Source organism: Phaenicophaeus curvirostris, chromosome 4 (assembly GCF_032191515.1).
Source record: "Phaenicophaeus curvirostris isolate KB17595 chromosome 4, BPBGC_Pcur_1.0, whole genome shotgun sequence".
NCBI classification, from domain to species: Eukaryota; Metazoa; Chordata; class Aves; order Cuculiformes; family Cuculidae; genus Phaenicophaeus; species Phaenicophaeus curvirostris.
The window spans coordinates 33,750,960-33,760,867 of NC_091395.1; positions in this window are offsets into that span (position 1 = coordinate 33,750,960).

Sequence of the window (9,908 nt, forward strand, 5' to 3'; positions counted from 1 at the left end):
GAAGAAAAGTGTCCTAGGAACAACTAAAACTTGTTACAAAGCAGATCCTGTTTTAAGAGATAATTGTTTTAATTGTTTAAAGTACAATATCTTTCTAAGCATTTAATTTCATATTTCGTGGATAGTTTCTCATGGAAGAATTTTTGTGTCATTTCCTCTTCCATTGCAGCTGATTTTATTGCCCCAATGAACCTGGAGACTTGTGGCAATTGACATGTAGCTGCAAGACAATGTTATATTAGGGCATTACTATGATGCATTTTTCTGATATCTTATTGAAATTAGTTGTTTCAAAGGGCTTGTTAGCCCTTCAGGAGTGTCTTCTGTTGTAGAGTGCTCACTTCTGTGCTATGAGTTTCCAGTTTCTACTGACCAACAGTATCACTCCCGATGCAGGGTAGTCCATTTTACGCATTGTTTCTGTGCCTTATGTTCATTTTGATCACAGCTCTTTGGTGAATCATAGAATAGTTAGAGTTGGAAGGGACTTTAAAGATCATCTAGTTCCAACCCCCTTGTCATGGACAGGGACATCTCACTAGATCAGGTTACCCAAGGCCCCATCCAACCTGGCCTTGAACACCTCCAGGGATGGGGTAGCCACAGCTTCCCTGGGCAACCTGTGCCAGTGTCTCACCACTCTCATGGTGAAGAAATTCCTCCTAATGTCTAGTCTAAATCTGCCCCTCTCCAGTTTATACCCATTCCCCCTTGTCCTGTCACCACAAGCATTTATGAATAGCCCCTCTTCAGCGTTCTTGTAGGCCCCTTTCATGTACTGGAAGGTCACTGTAAGATCTCCTCTGAGCCTTCTCTTCTCCAGGCTGAACAAGACCAACTCTCTCAGCCTGTCCTTGTATGGCAGGCGCTCCAGCCCTCTGATCATCTTTGTAGCACTTCTCTGGACCTGTTCCAACAGCTCCATATCCTTCTTATGTTGAGGATTCCAGAACTGGACACAGTACTCCAGATAAGGTCTCACAACAGAGGAATAGAGGGGCAGAATCACTTCCCTCAACCTGCTGGCCACACTTCTTTTGATGTAGCCCAGGATATGGTTGGCCTTCTGGGCTGCAAGTGCACAGTGCTGGCTCATGTCGAGCTTATCAACCAGCACCCCCAAGTTCTTCTCTGCAGGGCAGCTCTCAATCACATCACCCCCCTATCATGTACTGAAAATGAGTATTGCCCCAACCCAGGTGTAGAACCTTGCACTTAGCCTTGTTGAACTTCATGAGGTTCTCAGAGGCCCACTTCTTCAGCCTGTCTAGGTCCCTCTGGATAACATCCCATCCTTCTGGTGTGGCAACTACATCACTCAGCTTGGTGTCATCTGCAAACTTGCTGAGCGTGCACTCAATATCGCTGTCAATAACATTGATAAAGATATTAAACAACTCCGGTCCCAACACGAACCCCCAAGGGACACCACTTGTCATGGATCTCCATCTGGACTTTGAGCCATTGACCACTACTCTTTGAATATGGCTCTCCAAACAGTTTCTTATCCACCGCACCGTCCACCCATCAATTCCATATCTCTCCAATTTAGAGAAGGATGTTGTGGGGGACCATGTCAAAGGCTTTACAGAAGTCTAGATAGATCACATCTGTTGGTTCACCTGCATCCACTGCTGTGGTTGCCCCATCATAGAAAGTCACTAGATTGGTCATACAGGACTTGGCCCTGGTGAAGCCATTCTGGCTGCCATTAATCACCTCCATGTCCTCCATGTGCTTTAACATGGCTTCTAGGAGGATCTGTTTCATGATCTTCCCAGGCGCAGAGGTGAGTCTGACAGGTCGGTAGTTTGCAGGGTCATCTTTTCTACCCTTTTTAAAAATAGGCACAATGTTACCCATCTTCCGGTCACCAGGGACTTCTGATTGTCATGACTTTTTAAATATCATGGAGAGTGGCTTGACAACCACATCAGCCAATTCCCTCAGGACGCTGGGAAGCATCTCATCAGATCCCATAGACTTATAAATGTTCAGGTTCCTCAGGTGGTCACAAACCTGATCCTTCTCTACTGTGGGAGGGGGTTTACCCCCCTGGTCACCATCTTGTTGTCCCATGACCCAGGAGGGGTGCAGAAAGTGGTTATTGGAAGGCTGAGTGAAAAATTTGTTAACTACCTCAGCCTTCTTCTCGTCTATTGATACGAGATCACCATTTCCAGCCGTCAGTGGGGGTACGTTCTCTTTAACCTTCCTCCTTTGGTTGACATACTCATAGAAACCCTTCTTATTAGTCTTTACTTCTCTTGCCAAGTTCAGCTCCAGCTGCATCTTGGCCTTCCTGACTTCATCCCTACACAACCAGGCAGTGTCCCTATACATGTCCCAGGTTCCCTGTCCCTGCCTGCCCTGCCTGTGCTGTTCCCCCCTCTTCTTTAGTTTAACCAGCAGGTCTCGACTCAGCCACCCTGGTTTCTTCCCTTCCCTGCCTGATTTTCTACATATGGGGACTGAGCACTCTTGTACTTCATGGAAAGCATCCTTGAATATTTTCCAGCTCTGTTCCACTCCCTTGTCTCGGAGGACCATGTCCCAGGGGATCCTACTGAGTAATTTGTTGAAGAGCTGCAAGTATGCTTTCCTGGAATTTAGTGTCCTGACTATACTCCTCACCTGTCCCATATCACTCTGGACCTTGAACTCCACCAGTGCGTGATCACTGCAGCCCAGGCTGCCTCTGATCCTAATATCACTGACAAGTTCAATTGTATTGGTGACCATGAAGTTCAGTATTGCATCCCCTTGGGTGGGGGGTCTCTGTCAGCTAAGAAATTATCCTCAGTGCACTCCAGGAATCTCCTGGATTGCCTACAGTTTGCCGTGCTACTTTTCCAGCATATGTCAGGGTGGTTGAAGTGCCCAAGTAGGATGAAAGCTTGTGAGCATGAAGCCTCCTGTAGCTGGAGGAAGAAGACTTCATCAGCTGGTTCTCCTTGATTGGGTGGCCTGTAGTATACACTAACCACAAGGTACAGAAGAATTTCAATTAAGACAAGTATTAACTGGAGATGTCCCTGAATTGGAGACGGGATTGAAAATACTTGCAAAAAAAAAATTAAAAAAAAAAATGTCATAGTATTTCCAGACTGTTGCTAATACCTGACGTATGACAAAAGCCCCGAAGTCTGATATTTCTGTTCTGTTCTACAGTTAGAGCACCCTTAAACTAATATGCAATCTTTGATTATGAGGATATGGATAAACTGGATGGAGTTATGTTAAAAAGTCTCTGCCTCTTTACCTCATCTGTTTCTCTAAGTATTTCCTTTGCCCTGTGTTCACTCAGTAATGCAGATAAGAACTTTGGAATGCATTTATCAGAATTGTTTCTCTTGCTTACTGTACTTGAAAACATCCCATAGTCATTAGTGTAACTAACTGCAGTAGCTAGGTCAGATTGGAACATCTTCTGCTACTAAATAACAAACACATGCTGGAAAACTCACTGCCTTTGGGAAAACAAAAAGCAGCTTTCTTCTGGCTGATATCCAAGTGGGTAAATTCTGTCAGTGCATGTAGTAGTGCAAAAAAATTTAGCAGCAACCAGGGAAACTGGGTGATGAAAGGAGCAGCCCCCACCCATTAGTGCCCAGCTCAATCAGGGAACAGCTTTAAACACCACTGTGGGTTTTTCACTGATGCCTGTTTCCATCCTGCTGTGGCAGGTGGAACAGATAATCAAGAGGCTGCAAGAGAAAGGAGACTTGGTTCTTTCTGAGCATCTGGCCTCATTTGGGCTGTTCTCATTGTGCAGGCACTTGCATGAGCAGCAGTATATGGGATGCACCTGCCTTGTCCTGCAGCAGAGGAACTGTGCTTCTAGATGCAGGGGGTCTTGCTGAGGGAAGCTAGCTGCAAGGTGCTGGAGGCTCTGGTCCTTGCTGAGGACTTTCTTCCCATCAAGCAAACAGTAAAAAGTAGTGTTGCTGCTTTTTCACTTTTAACAAGAAAGAGAAACAGAAGCTGGAGCCAAATCTGTAAGTGTGGCCAAAGGAAAAGTCATTTTGTTTTATGAATCTGAGAGCTGCCTGGCATCTGTTGTCTGTCCTGCTGTCCTTCGTTCTCCTTAGGGCAAATATTATTCTATTATGCAATATTATTATTAATATTATGCAATATTATTATGCATCTGTTGATGCATGTGAATTATGCAATCATTTTAATTAGCAAGTCCTATATATGCTTTATTTCATTAATCTATTGTTAGTAGGATGTAGCCAAATGCATGCAGTCTGAATACACGATATAAATCCCTTCTTTTTGTGGCTTTCTAAGCAGGACAGCCCTTCTATCCTGATGACTGATTGCTGAACTATCTCAAAAACCAACCTCAGCCTCTTCCAGCTGATTATTTGAATGCAGAGGGCCTTTGGGTACCTTAGTCTTTATAAATCCAGCCAGGGAGAGTGAAAAAAAAAGTTGCCAAAACTTATCCTTGTTGTGAAACTCCACAGTCTGCCTCGATTTAACCACTATTGCATAAGATTTTGTTTTTAATGAAATCCATATTGATAATATTGACAATGAAAACACACAACTGTTACTTACAGTGTACCCTAGCGTGGGTCTTGAAATCATATAAATGACTGATCAGTTTGTGGACTTATTTATATTCTTTGCTGTATCAAGGGAACAATGATAGAATTATGCAGTTGAATTCTCAAATGTATTTGTTGACTTTTAAAGTGTGAGAGTGTGATGAAGGCTCCTTGAAGGGTTAATTAACGCAGCCTAATGCCATTGCTGGGTGCAAACTCAGGAGCAGTCTCTGTGTTAAGAAGGTGTATTTCCTCTTTCATGTCATGAAAGACACAGAAGTTAAAAAAGAAGGCAAATGCCTTTTTTTTCCCATACAACAGGAACTGTTTGGATCCTCGGTCTTACTTATTTTCCTCAGAGCTATTAACCATACCTCTAATTGGAGGTATCACAAGCAAAACTATCCCTTTCTCTTCCGCAAAAACCTTATTTCCTCTACTAGACACGTATTTGGGATTGAATACATTTATTAATTTGCTTATAGCATTCTTGATTTTCAGACAGAATTTTCTGCCAAAATTTTCTTATTGGCTTGTTGTACTGAAAACAACCCATGGGATGTGCAGAAACTGGCAATACTAACTAGAGAGAATTTAGTCATGTATCAGCAATAAAGAATTTAATAGGTTGTCTCTGGATTTAGGTATGAACTTCACAATCCAGCTAATGTCTCCTGTAAAGGTTACGTGGGTGAGTATTTGCTGGAGCACACTCAAAGATATGGTCAAAATGATTGAGTGGCAGGAAGCTGGGCTATTCAAGACTACTGGAACCCACACTGCCCCTCCCCTCTTTACACACCAGTTGCTTAATGTCTTCCTTCACATGGGAAGAGGTTTGGGGAGAGTCATGCCCATCCCCACGACAGTGCTGTTGTCTGTTCACTATTTAGGCCTTTTGTGTTATGTTAAGACATCTGAGCTTTCTTTGTGAGCCATAGGAATGAGGGAACAGGTAATAGCCATTGCTGACCTAGCCCACTGTCCTATCTGACTATTTAAAGTGGCATCCCAAAATACTTCAGGTCTTTGAATTCAGTGCTTTGAATTGAGGGACAAGACAGATACTTTATAGTGGCTTTCTAAGGCTGAAAGACCTTTGAAACAGGGTCCACAACTGGGGAAATACTCCACACAACAGAGTCCTCATCTGAACTGGGATACTGGAAAGTAAAAAGCAACTAGTGACTTTTCAGGATAAATGCAGTCTCTAAAATATGGTGCTGTTATGCTTCTTTTTTCCCATGATTTTGTTTCTTGGCCTCCCTTAGGGTTTTGTTGTTTATTAGAATTATGTAGGTCTTTCAGTGACAGATTTGTCTGGGTTTTTTTGGCTACTTGTTACTGTTTGCTGGATTTTCCTTTTTCATGTTTCAACAGTGAACAGCTTCTTACAATTAGTCTTAAAACCGACGTTTTGTGATGTTTCTGCAGTTAAATAGCCACCTTTTTTTCTCATATCTGTTTTGTTTCATGTGTGGCATTGTTTGCCATTTTTATTCATGCATTGCTCAGAAGTTTGAAATAAAACAACCCCAGAAAGTTTCTATTTATTCAGACTGCAGGAAAAGATCAAGATGTGATATAACACTTCAGACTGCACAATCTGTAAGTGAACTGTAAGTTTGTAAGGGCATGGACTGAAGTTGTTTGGCAATTTGAGGTTGGAAAATTTTCACTGAACTCTGGATCAAGTCTATGACAAATTATATCAGTTCTACGGGCAGTGGCTAGAAATGTTAAGGGTTCATTCCTCAATGCAATTAAGCTTGTGAAGGGGCTGGAGAGCAAGTCTTATGAGGAGCGGCGGAGGGAACTGGGGTTGTTTGTCCTGGAAAAGAGGAGGCTGAGGGGAGACCTTATCAGTGTTTACAACTACCTGAAAGGAGGTTGTGGAGAGGAGGGTGCTGACCTCTTCTCCCAAGTGACAGGGGACAGGACAAGAGGGAATGGCCTCAAGCTCTGCCAGGGGAGGTTCAGACTAGATATGAGAAAGAAATTTTTCACAGAAAGGGTCATTGGGCACTGGAACAGGCTGCCCAGGGAGATGGTTGAGTCCCCTTCCCTGGAGGTGTTTAAAAGATGGGTGGATGAGGTGCTCAGGGACATGGTTTAGTGGCAGATAGGAATGGTTGGACTCGATGATCCAGTGGGTCTTTTCCAACCTGGTGATTCTATAACTATGATCATTCAGGATTACAAATGTAGCAGGCCATGTGAGAAACAGGAAAACATTCCAGGGCAGCAGGGCTAGCCCTATTAGCCAGGAATTGTAGTAGGTTTTCTAAAATATGTGTTCTGTGGCAGCCACTGCACATAAAGACCTCTTGGTTATCCTAGGAGAAAAGGTTATATTAAAATTCTTAGCTAAAATTATTGGGAGTATTAGTTATTGAAACTGCAGTAAGGATTGAATCAGTGTTGTGGGAGACATGCAGGTTGGGTTGAACAACATCAGAAGCAAATTTTGGCTTTTAATGAACAGGTTTTGTGCATCCTATAGCACATGTGCAGCCCTGAGAAACCCATGTTTTTCACAGATTGTGTATGAGTCTTCCTCCTTGTAATTTTTCCATTTTTTATCTTTGGTTGATTTGCAGTTTAAATTTAATCCTTTAATTATATGATGAGTACCTAAGCAATAGTCAAATACATAATTGTCAGTTCTGCCTTGAATGCCTGTTCACTTAGCCTTAAATTAGGTAGATTTAATGCAAATGCTGTGTTTACAGCAATACTGTGCTTAGACCAAGATCCATGAGAGACACGGCCTTTGTTAATCTAGTTGTTCATCACTTTAACTCAAAACCACTGGCTAGGTTAAGAGGGTCTTTGAAAGTGTCAGAAAGTAAGAAGAAATACTGACAATTATAACACAAACAACAAATTTTGTTATCAATGACCCTGATGTGTACTGGAAGTATTACTAAATTTTCCTAAGGCTCAAGGTCATTTCTTTGAATGCAAACCTCACAATTAGGAAGGCAAAAGTAGCTATGCACTTAACCAGGCTTCAGATTACAAACTGATACACGTTTCTAGAGTTAGAAGGTGTTTAGTATTTCAGTCTGGAAAGAACAGCTACTTGTGTGGATCTCTCCCCCCACTTTCTACAGTTACTTAAACACATTCCTGATCCCCAAAGAGTTCTCTGGTTTTGTTATTTTTTTTTAAAAAACAAAGTGGAAGAAATAAAAATAAATCACCTTGGGTGCCTCTGCCCTGAGATGGGAAGGGAGCCCAGGTTTGGATATCAATTGTGTTTGTAGTGGGAAGGGTCATTTGGGAGTTTTTCTCTTCTAAAGAATATTCCCTTCTTGTGGTGACTTTGTTTCTAGTGGGACACTTCTGGCAGATAAAGAGACTTACAGTACAAGAGAGTTAGCAGGATCAGGATGGTCATAAGTAAGTAATTACTACAATGTGAGCTTGCAGATATTTTCTGTATCCAAAGTCTAATAAGCACATCAACTGTCAGCCTAAGAATATGTTTAACTTGGGATACGCTTACAGTGACTAAATGTACTGATGTTTGTGCTGTAATAGGTGATGTACACTTAGAATAAAAGAATTTTCTGACTTGGAAGGGACCCACGAGGATCACTGAGTCCAAGTCCTGTCCCTGCATAGGACAACCCCAGCATCCTCCCCATGTTTCTGAGGGCGTTATCCAAAAGCTTCTTCAATATTGTCAAGCTCGGCACCGTTACTGCCTCCAAAGGCAGCGTGTTCCAGTGCTCCACCACCCTCTGAATATAGAACATTTTCCTAATATCCAACCTAAACCTCCCCTGGCACATCTGCTGTTCCCTCAGGTCCAATCATTCCTCACCAGAGAGGAGATCAGCGCCTGGTCCTCTTCCTTGCCTTGTGAGGAAGCTGTAGATTCTAATGATCTCCCCTCAGTTTCTTCTCCAGGCTGAACTGATTAAGGGACTTTAGCTGCTCCTCATATAGCTTCCCCTCTAAACTTTTCATCAACTTTGTGGCCCTCCTCTGGACGCTCTCTAGTAGCTTGATATCCTTTTTATATTGTGGCACCCAAAACTGCACATAGTACTCAAGATAGGGCTGCACCAGAGCAGAGTAGGGCAGGACAATCATCTTCCTTGAGAATCCAGCAATGCTGTGCTTGGTGCACCCCAGGACACCCAGTTGGCTCATGCCAACTTGCCATTAACTAGAACCCCCATATCCCTTTCTGCAGGGCTGTTCTCTAGCCTTTTGCTCCCTAGTCTATATGCGCATCCAGGGTTGCTGTCTCCCAGGTGCAAAATCTGGCACTTGTCCCTTTTAAATTTCATGCAGTTGTTGATTGCCCAGCTCTCTAATCTGCTCAGATCCCTCTGCAGGGCCTCTCTGTCCTTAAGCGTGCCAACAGCTCCCCCCATTTTCATGTCATGTGCAAACTTAGTAAACCTTCAAATCCTGCATCCAGGTCATTTATGAAGACTGCTAAAACAGTTTACATTGATAGGCAGTATGAGTGAACCATTATGGTCTATCTTGGTCTGGGGTTTTTTAGAATTGCATGATGATCCTTGGATTTTCAAAACAGAGCAACCCCAGAGGAGTGCTGAACTGGAAAGGAGACATAAGAACCCCTGCCACGGGGTACAACTCAAGTGAGGAAGGCTGCCTTCCTGAAGTTTAAATGAGTGGTTCCTTCTTGTGGGTATAGTTTCAGCCTCAATAATTGGTAAGAATTAAGGAGATCCTTATTTTACCTTAACCAACGCTTTCTTAGTAGGTCAACTGGCATGTATAAGCTCCTTAAGAGACACTTAAATCAGCTTATTTTGATGCAGAATGGGGATGGCAATATATTGTTTGTTTGTTTACCTCAGAAATAATTCTAAATATTGCGCAGCAAAGAATCTGTCACCTAGTTCAGGCTAAGTACTGTCAGTTTTGCCAGTAGCTCGTTTGAAGTATTTCCCCAGCTCGTGTATCATTGATCAATGGAAAATAATCTGACTTAAGTTGTACTGAGTAATTCCATAATAAATGCTGAAAAATCAACGCCACATGTGAGAAGGCTTGTGAACAGAAGTGTAAGGTAAGTGGGACATCTACTGGTGAGATGTGGCAATGAATTATTCTGCCGCATAAAAGTCTGATCCATGTCCTTCTCCTGTACAGGCCATTCTGTGTTCATTTTTCTTTGCCAAATAAGCAAATGCCAGGCCTGCTTCCTGAGCTAAAATTGCAGTTTCTCCTTGAATAAATCCTTACTTTATGGCACGTCTTTACAGATGTCTGCCATGTACAGTGGCAAAAGACTGCAAAGCAGTCTTGTGAAATATCTTAGAAGAAAAGAAATGAGCTAAAGAAACTTGTCAGAAGTTG